The sequence below is a fragment of the Culex quinquefasciatus genome, chromosome 3 (assembly GCF_015732765.1).
Source record: "Culex quinquefasciatus strain JHB chromosome 3, VPISU_Cqui_1.0_pri_paternal, whole genome shotgun sequence".
NCBI lineage: Eukaryota > Metazoa > Arthropoda > Insecta > Diptera > Culicidae > Culex > Culex quinquefasciatus.
Genome location: NC_051863.1, coordinates 200480924 through 200489477, shown reverse-complemented (window position 1 = coordinate 200489477; position 8554 = coordinate 200480924). Strand labels below are relative to the sequence as shown.

Sequence of the window (8554 nt, the reverse complement as noted above, 5' to 3'; positions counted from 1 at the left end):
TCTTCCTCCCGTCACAGTTTGTCAGCACTGCCCTTTCCCCCACCCAAAGCAAGCTGTGAACAAATCGCAGTTGGAAACGGGAGGGTCATGCTCACTGCCCGCGTTAGGCCCACCAACCACACCCCACTTATCGCCGGCTCAGCGCGCTCTCAGTCATAAACTCATTCTCCTTTTCACTCACACTGGCCGTGTTTACCCTCTTTTCTTCAATAAATCATTGTTTTGTGCGTACCAGAGCACATTGCTTTTAGCCTCCTTGAAAAAAGACCAGTAAAAAAAAGACTCTGTTTCCGCCCGGGTTCGAACCGGGGACCTTCTGCGTGTGAAGCAGACGTGATAACCGCTACACTACGGAAACTAGATATACTGAGGTTTCAGAGTTCCAAACAGTAAGTGATTCGAACATGGTTTCTTCGAAGAGCCTCGGTAATGCAACTTCTCTATGGTAAAGAGTGATCGAGAGTATTGTGTGGTATAATAGGGACGTGGCGTTACATCGTGCTGCCACCTGGTTTTTTAAGCGCAAGAGTGTAAAAGTGCTGAGTCATCGTCTAAAAATAGACGGCGGCCTATCTCGCCCAGCAAAATGAAGTCGATAAAGTAGTCGGTTTCGATGAGAAAAAGTGGAAAATGTGGTCTAAAAATAGCGACGCCATCCCCCTATTAAACAATAGATCGAAATTGATTTGACTTCAACATTCTATACGACTCAATCTCGCCTCTAGACGGGCTTTAATTTTATAAATTTACCAAAAATCTGGTTATTCATCATTTTAATTCTTCAAATAGCATTTAATAACAGAACTTTTAATTCTTTATTTCATCTTTATTCCATACTTCTATTTGAATTGCGGCCATAGGCAAACTTTCGGGAAATAGGACATAGGCTTTTCGGTAAAAATATGACCGAGACTGAAAAATCAAGTCTTGAGCAGTTCTCTACGGAATCGGTCTTTTTTCTTTAATTTTAATTTTTGTATTTTTTAATCCGGCAGAAACTTTTTTGGTGCCTTCGGTATGTCCACGTTATGCTTTGAAAAAAGTGTGCTATTGGTAAAAAGAGTAAGCCCAAGGAAGGTTTATATGCTAAAAAAATGCCACTTTGGCCACTCTGGGACCGATTTCGGAGCATCTCCAGATTGTATGGGAAAATTTACGTAAAATCAAATTTTGATCACAGGAAGCTTAATAAGCAAACAAGCTAAAAAACGTCAAGAAAATAAAAGCCAAGACGAAGTTTGTCGGTATAGGATTGTTTTCTATATATTTTCAACGTTCTCGAATGTCATTATCGAGTGAAGCTGGCTCCATGTACACAAAAATGGCTTAACACAAAAATAGGAGAACATGTCTACAAAGTTTCATTGAAAATTTCCTGAAAAATCATGGAATTGCTCACCAGTGGTACCGAATGAGCTTAACCGAGCATGTGTGAGCATGTTTTTTAGCACGGCGTCGCGGTGTTCCGCCGGGTGGATGTTCCGGGTGCGGAACGGAGCAAGTGGAGGTGGGTTCGCCGAGGAGGAAGAGTTTTACTGTTATTTGCATTCCGGAGGAGGCGGAGGAGGAGCTGAGAAGACCAGTGAGGGGGACTTTGGTGACCTGAGTGAAGGAGTGGGTGATTTTGGGTGGGATAAGTTTGTTTGAGTTTTTATTTATTTATGTTTTTGGAGGAAAAATGTCAATGTCAGTTTTTTTTTAAATTATGTTTTATAAAATTGAACAAAAACTCACAATATTCTCTGTCTCGATATCGATTAATTCACACCTAAAATTCCAGTGATCTGTAAGAATTGTAGTTTCGTTGAGCGTTTTGGTAGAACTTCAGCAGTATTCACAGCTGGCAGAATTTTCCAATAGGTCAGGTTTAGTCTTTGCCTTCCTCACCTTCTTGAGGAAAGGCATTTAAATGAACTTCTTAATTCGACCTCGTAGACCCACCAACTTCACGTATACCGTAGAATCAAATTCTGAGCAAATGACTTTGCGTGTGTTTGGATGTGGATGTGTGCACCGAATTTATCTCACTCAATTATCTCAGCACTGGCTGAACCGATTTGGACCGTAATGGTTTTATTCGATCCGTCTTGGAGCCCCACAAGACCCTAGTTAATATCATGAAGCTTTGTAAAGTATTTCAAAAGTTATGCTAAAAAAAAGATTCTGGCTAAAGTTCAAAAGATTGTAAAAAGGGTAGTTTTTTGTAAAAAAAAAAAAACCATCTTGTTATACATTTTTATGAAAGGTATTTGAAAGACCTTTCTAATGAGCACAAAACATTGAAGATCTGATAATCCTATCAAAAGTTATAAGCACTTAAGTGTTATTTACACACTTTCATGAGACCTATACTGCCCATGTTCGCATAAATGTCCCATATGCAAAAACAGCAAGCTGAGAAAAACGCATTTGAAGTTAGTCCCATACATAAGGCTACGTGTTAAGTTTTCGCGAAAAACCTGGATTTCCTCCTTTTTTTTTGAATTAAATATACTTTATTGAATCTTTCTTATAATAATTACATTTGGTTTACATAATAAGTGGTCAGCTGTGGCTCTTCAGCTTTAGTTTGCTTTTCGTGATTTAAACACTGTTCATTTTCTTAACTTTAAAAGTATATGATTTATCATTTTTGTAACACTAGGTACAATGAGGAAAAAAAAGAAAACATAACCTAACCTAAAACTAACTTAATCTTACCATAAACTAAACCAATCCTTGAATCAAGGGGTATTCAGATATAGCACATTTTTCCCTGAATTTCAAACATTTTTCTTGAATCTTCTGATCCAACATTTTTACTTCTGCTAATTCATGAACCTCACTTGATCTTGTCCAGCCAGGAACATTCAAAACCATTTTGAGTACCTTGTTTTGGACACGCTGGAGCTTCAATTTATGAGTTCTAGCGCAACACTCCCAAACAGGTACTGCATACTCAATAACGGGGTAAATTATTTGTTTGTAAACTGCTAGCTTATTTTTCAAAGATAGCTTTGATTTTCTGTTAATTAAAGGATACAAACACCTGATGAGAATGCTGCACTTGTTCAATATTTTATCTACATGCTGCCGAAACAATAGTTTCGAGTCAAGTATGAGACCTAAATAGACAACTTCCTTTGACCAGGGTATTGAAACATCATTCATTTTAATCAAAACATCATCCTTTGGGACAAATCGGGCCGATTTGGAAAGTGGAAAAATGATGGTTTGAGTTTTGGCTGCATTTATGCGAATTTTCCAGTCGCCAAAGTATTCGGAAAGAACGTCAAGACCCTTCTGAAGACGGCCAACTAAATATCTGGTTATTTTACCCTTATAAATAACGGCAGTGTCATCAGCAAAAAGTGACAACACACCATTACCAGGAAGAGTAGGCAAATCAGATGTAAAAATATTGTACAGAAGTGGGCCAAGAATACTTCCTTGGGGAACCCCAGCATCAATGTTGAATAATCCAGAAGCAATCCCATTCAGAAAAACCTTGAACGATCTCTCCGAAAGATAGTGCTGGATAATTTTGATAAGATACATTGGAAAACCGTATAAATACAGTTTATGTATCAAACCATCATGCCAAACATTGTCAAAAGCCTTCTCAACATCCAACAAAGCCATAGCAGTTGATTTAGACTCAAGCTTGTTCTGCTTGATGATTTTAGTTACTCTCGTAAGCTGATGAGCAGTATTATGTCCCTTTCGGAAGCCAAACTGCTCGTTCAAAATTATATTATTATCGTTGGTAAAATCCAAAAGCCTTGAATAGATGACCTTCTCAAAGAGTTTGGACAGACTACTCAAAAGACTAATGGGACGATAACTTGTTGGCGATGTTGGATCTTTTGAGGCTTCAAAATTGGTATGACTTTGCCCAGTTTCCAATTGGTGGGGAAGTAACCAAGTTGCAAACATTTATTGAAAATATTGGCTAGATGTTGAAAGAACTGATCACTCTGTTTTTTCAACACTAGATTAAAATGTTATCAAAGCCTGGAGCTTTCATATTTTTCATTTGTTTAACTGCAACTTTGACTTCCTCACCAGAAACATGGGAATCTGCAGGAAATTCAAAGGTAGAGTCATTGATTGTTGAAATACTATTGGCAACTGATGTTTCTTTACGGCTGGTCATGGAAGCGCCAAGATTATGTGAACTAACAAAATGAAGCCCAAGTGCATTTGCCTTTTCCTCGGATGTAATCAAAGGAGAATCCTCAACAATAAGAGGAGGAATAGGCTTTGGTTTGTTTTTAAGAACTTTTGAAAGTTTCCAAAATGGTTTTGAATAATTCCCAAGCTGGCTTACATGTTTTGAAAATTCTTGATTTCTGATATTGTCAAGTCGGTCTTGTATGATTTTGTTCAAATTGTTCACTGAAATCTTTTGTCATAGTCCCCAGTCCGTTGATATTGTCTCCTATAAACATTCCTAAGTCTAATCAAGTGTTTAGTATCTACGTCAATATCAGTTACCTTAAAATTAACAGGAACCTCCCGAACGTTGGCAGCCTCTGCTTGGTTGATAGCCTGCTGGATCACCTCCAGCGAACGATCAATATCAGCAGAAGTTTCCGGGTGTTGATCATAGTCGATGTTGCTGTCTACCACTTGCTGAAACTGCTGCCAGTCAACGTTGTGGTAATCTTTCCGGGTTGGTTGCCGCTGCGGAGTAACGGAAGCTCCAACCTCCACAACCACCGGATAGTGATCAGAACTCAACTCTTCAAACACCTCAGGATGAGCCACGTTCTCAGCCATATTGGTAATGAAGAAGTCGATGATTGAGTGATTCCCAGACCGAGCCACCCTCGTTGGACGATCCGGACTCACAACGTTGTAGTATCCGTTTTGCAGATCGTTGTGCAGAATCACTCCGTTCCGATTCCTCCTGCTGTTGCCCCAAACTTCATGCTTCGCGTTGAGGTCACCAGCGATGATGTACTTTGCGCTCCGCCGTGTCAGCTTCTGGATATCGCTCTTCAGTTTTGCTGCTGAACCATCTCTGGAATTCACCTGACGTGGGCAGTATGCAGCAATGAAGAGTACTGGGCCAACCGAAGTGGGAATTTCCACTCCAACGGCCTCGATGATGTCCAGCTTGAAGTGTGGCAGCCGGCGTGGCTTGAGATCACGATGAACAGCGACAAGCACACCTCCTCCTCCAGAGGTGGTCCTATCGAGCTGCGTCGCGATCTTGTAGTTTTGCAGATAAACTTTTTCACCGGGCTTCAGATGAGTTTCCGTGATGGCAGCTACGTCGATCTCCTTCTCGCGAAGAAAATCCACCAGCTCTAAATTCTTCCTCCTAATGGAGCAAGCGTTCCAATTCAGCAGCTTGAGGGACCTACGATCCATACTGGATGACGAACGAGGTCAGCACTTCAATCTGCTGGGTCTTGGTTTTGCATCCACGCAGTGCAGCGGACATCTGTTTGAAAATATTGAGGAGTTCGGTTGAGGTGTAAAGATCATTACCATTTTCCTCAACTGCTGGTTCTTGGGTTGGTCTTGGCTCCTGGCTGAAGCCCGGTGGTGGCGGTCTCGGCTCCTGGCTGGAACCCGGCCGTGGATGATTCATCTCAGCTCTCTTCCTGGGATCCAACGGCAACGGTGCCAAGTTCGGGACCTGGCGTCGCGGTTGAAGAGGTGGAAAATTTTGCTCCACCAGGGCTGGAGGAGTTCTACGACGCTGAGGCTGATTCTTCGTCGATGCTTGCTGCCGAATTTTCACGAACTCAGCTCTCTTGGGGCACTTTCGGTCGGTTGACGAGTGCTCACCGTTGCAGTTGAGGCACTTCACCAGCGAATCTTGGATGCACTGGGATGTGATGTGCGCATCGGTACCACATTTGGCGCAACGACGCTTTAGGTGGCAGTTCTTACCTCCGTGCCCGAAGCCCAGGCAGTTGAAGCATTGTGTGACGTCACGATGCACTGGTCGGTATCGCTCCCACGACACGATAATGTTGAAAACCGCTCGGATTGCCTTCAGCTCAGGAAGCGTCGTCGATCCCTTAGCCAAATGCAGCAGGTAGAGCTGGTCACGGTACTTGATGTCTTTGTTGCGTCGGCTCATTTTGTGCACGGCCAACACATCCAGTTTCAAAACTTTTAGCTCGGCAGCTAATTCCTCCACTGGCATGTCGTACAGACCTCTGACGACGATTTTGTACGGCTTATCCATGACGACATCATGGGTAAAGTACTCCGCCTCGTTTTCGGTCAAGTAATCCTTGACCAGTTGATAGTGCTGCCTGGATTGCACCAGCACCTTAAATCCGTCCTGACACAGACGAATGTTGCCTTGGACTTTCCCAGACTTGATGAGTTCAACCAGCCCCGCTCGAAAGTCGATCGTTGCTGCTGATTGCCGCACATAAAAGGAGGCAGTTTCTCCTTTCGCTGTTTCACTTCATTCTCCTTTGCTTCCGCTACCTGGTCCTCGTCAGGCAGTCCAGCAAACTTGTTGTTCTTCAATAGCTGCTCCTCGTGCGACGAAGAGTTCTCCTCCTCCTCATCCATCGGTACAGTACCGTCGCTCTTTTTCGTCTTTTTGCTGTTCGATGTCACTTCCAAAAGCACCTTCCTCTTGGAAATCCCCGGTTTTTGGCCATCAGTTGAGGCCTCAACCTTCCTTTTGGAAATTCCCACTTTTTTGCCTGCTTGAGCCGCAGGTAGGGCAATATTGCCGGCGTTTTGCGCCGGGACGCGACGAGTCATGTTGATTCAGACAACCTTCACCAACGAATGCTCGGATAACAATGATTTCCTCCTTTTTCACAGAATCTGTAGTCAAACCAGGCCAAACCTGAACGGCTGTGAAAACTCAAGATATCAACAAAAAAGTTTAAATAGGAGCGTTCGTTTATTACGTAAAGCGGTTGAGGGGAACGTGTTCCCCCTATTAAAATCAGATTGACATCAACTTCAGTGGGTCATACAAATTTCTGTATTATTGTTTTTTGACCCAATTTCACTAAAGATGACGGTATTTGAATACTTGAATATTATTTGAAGGCTGAATGCAGTTATTAATAGAACATTTTTCGGATAGGATAAATTTACTATATAAATGAGAAGAAGGCACCACCCACATAGGTGGATTAAGCAACGTTTTTATGTTAGCCACGGAACTTTTGATAACACCGACCCACAAAATTTCTGCGCAGGCTCAACTCAAGGGGAAGCATCCCCAGAAAAACGTGCACTTTGAATTTTTCGGAAATAGTTAGACTGGGTCGAATTGTTTTTCTGCAAAGTTTGTATGGAGAATAAGTGCTGTTGGCTACTCCCACATATTGCATGTAATTTTCTTTCTGGGGACCCCAAACTTCATGTTTCTCCTCGAGTTGAGCCTGCGCCGTAATTTTCGTCAATTTTTGTAAGTCAGTGTAATCTAACTGGAAATACAGCACACAAAAAAAAGTTCCGACAAATCATCATTAGTAAATCGTTTCGACCCCACGGTTCAGTGCTACATTCCAAACCCGAAATCATTTGTTTACTCAATTCCTAGGTCAAATTCCATCGCGCTTTGACGTATTTCTGAATCTGCTACAACACATTACCCAGCCTGCGAGAGCACAACAGAAACAGTCTTTCGATTTCTTTTCGGGCCTCTCAAAACAGAAATATCCAAAAATATGACGAAGATATTACAATTCATTGCTCGGCAGCTAATAAACAGATTCGCTTGGAGTAAAAATAAACAAACCAACCATCCACCTACTTTTCAAGCACTGACTGGCACGGACTGCCGGCAGGTTCTCCTGCACCCTCTGGTTCTCTACGTCAAAGACGACGACGTGCCAAAGGATGGTCCTTTTGCACCTCAAAAAGCCGGGACCACGTTTATATGATTTACAGATTATTAATAGACAATCATTTCTGGTCGTCCCAATCGCCACCGCGTTTCAAAACCCGCACCCAGTCGTTCGTTCTACTTGGCCACGCCACGATTCTTGACGGGGGCAAAGTAAGACAAAGACCAAGACGCGGCACATTTGCAAAACATCATCATCACCAGTCAGCCGGTGGCGTCGTCGTCGTCGGTCGAATTGGTCGGATACCTCGACACGTTTGCAACCATGTTGCTTATTAACCTGAAACTTTGAACCGCAACCGCGAACTCAGCCAAGACCAAGAGCTGCCGGGGGACTCTACTCCCGTCGGCCAAAACCGCCGCCGCCCAAAGTGACGATTGACGAGACCCGGCTTCACGCGAACGCTTGATCTCTCTTTTCTGGTGCGGCCAAACTGCGTCGTCCCTTTCACCCAGACACTGTGCACTTGGCGCAAGGATCGCGACGGCTTCTTCGTACGGGGCGGCCGTAAAGGGCAAGATGCAAGCATACCTTCGAACTACGACGCAATGCACTGTCTGAAGACACGATGCGAGGAGTGCTCTTTTGGCGTCGACTTAACGGCTCGAAATCATGTTGAGTGGATGATTAGCTCCTGCTTCTGCTGCGAGGGGGTGAAGTTTTAGCTAGCTATAAAGGCTTTATGGCAAATTTTATTTTTCCGTACTTGTCAAGACTCACACCATAGT

The 8554-nt window shown here is 43.1% G+C and overlaps 1 non-coding gene across 1 annotated transcript; it reads right to left on the bottom strand.

Moving 5' to 3' along the window:
* Positions 1–285: 285 nt before the first annotated feature.
* On the bottom strand, positions 286–358 carry Trnav-cac. Its single transcript has one exon. It is a non-coding gene; the product is annotated as a tRNA-Val (tRNA).
* Positions 359–8554: the final 8196 nt, after the last annotated feature.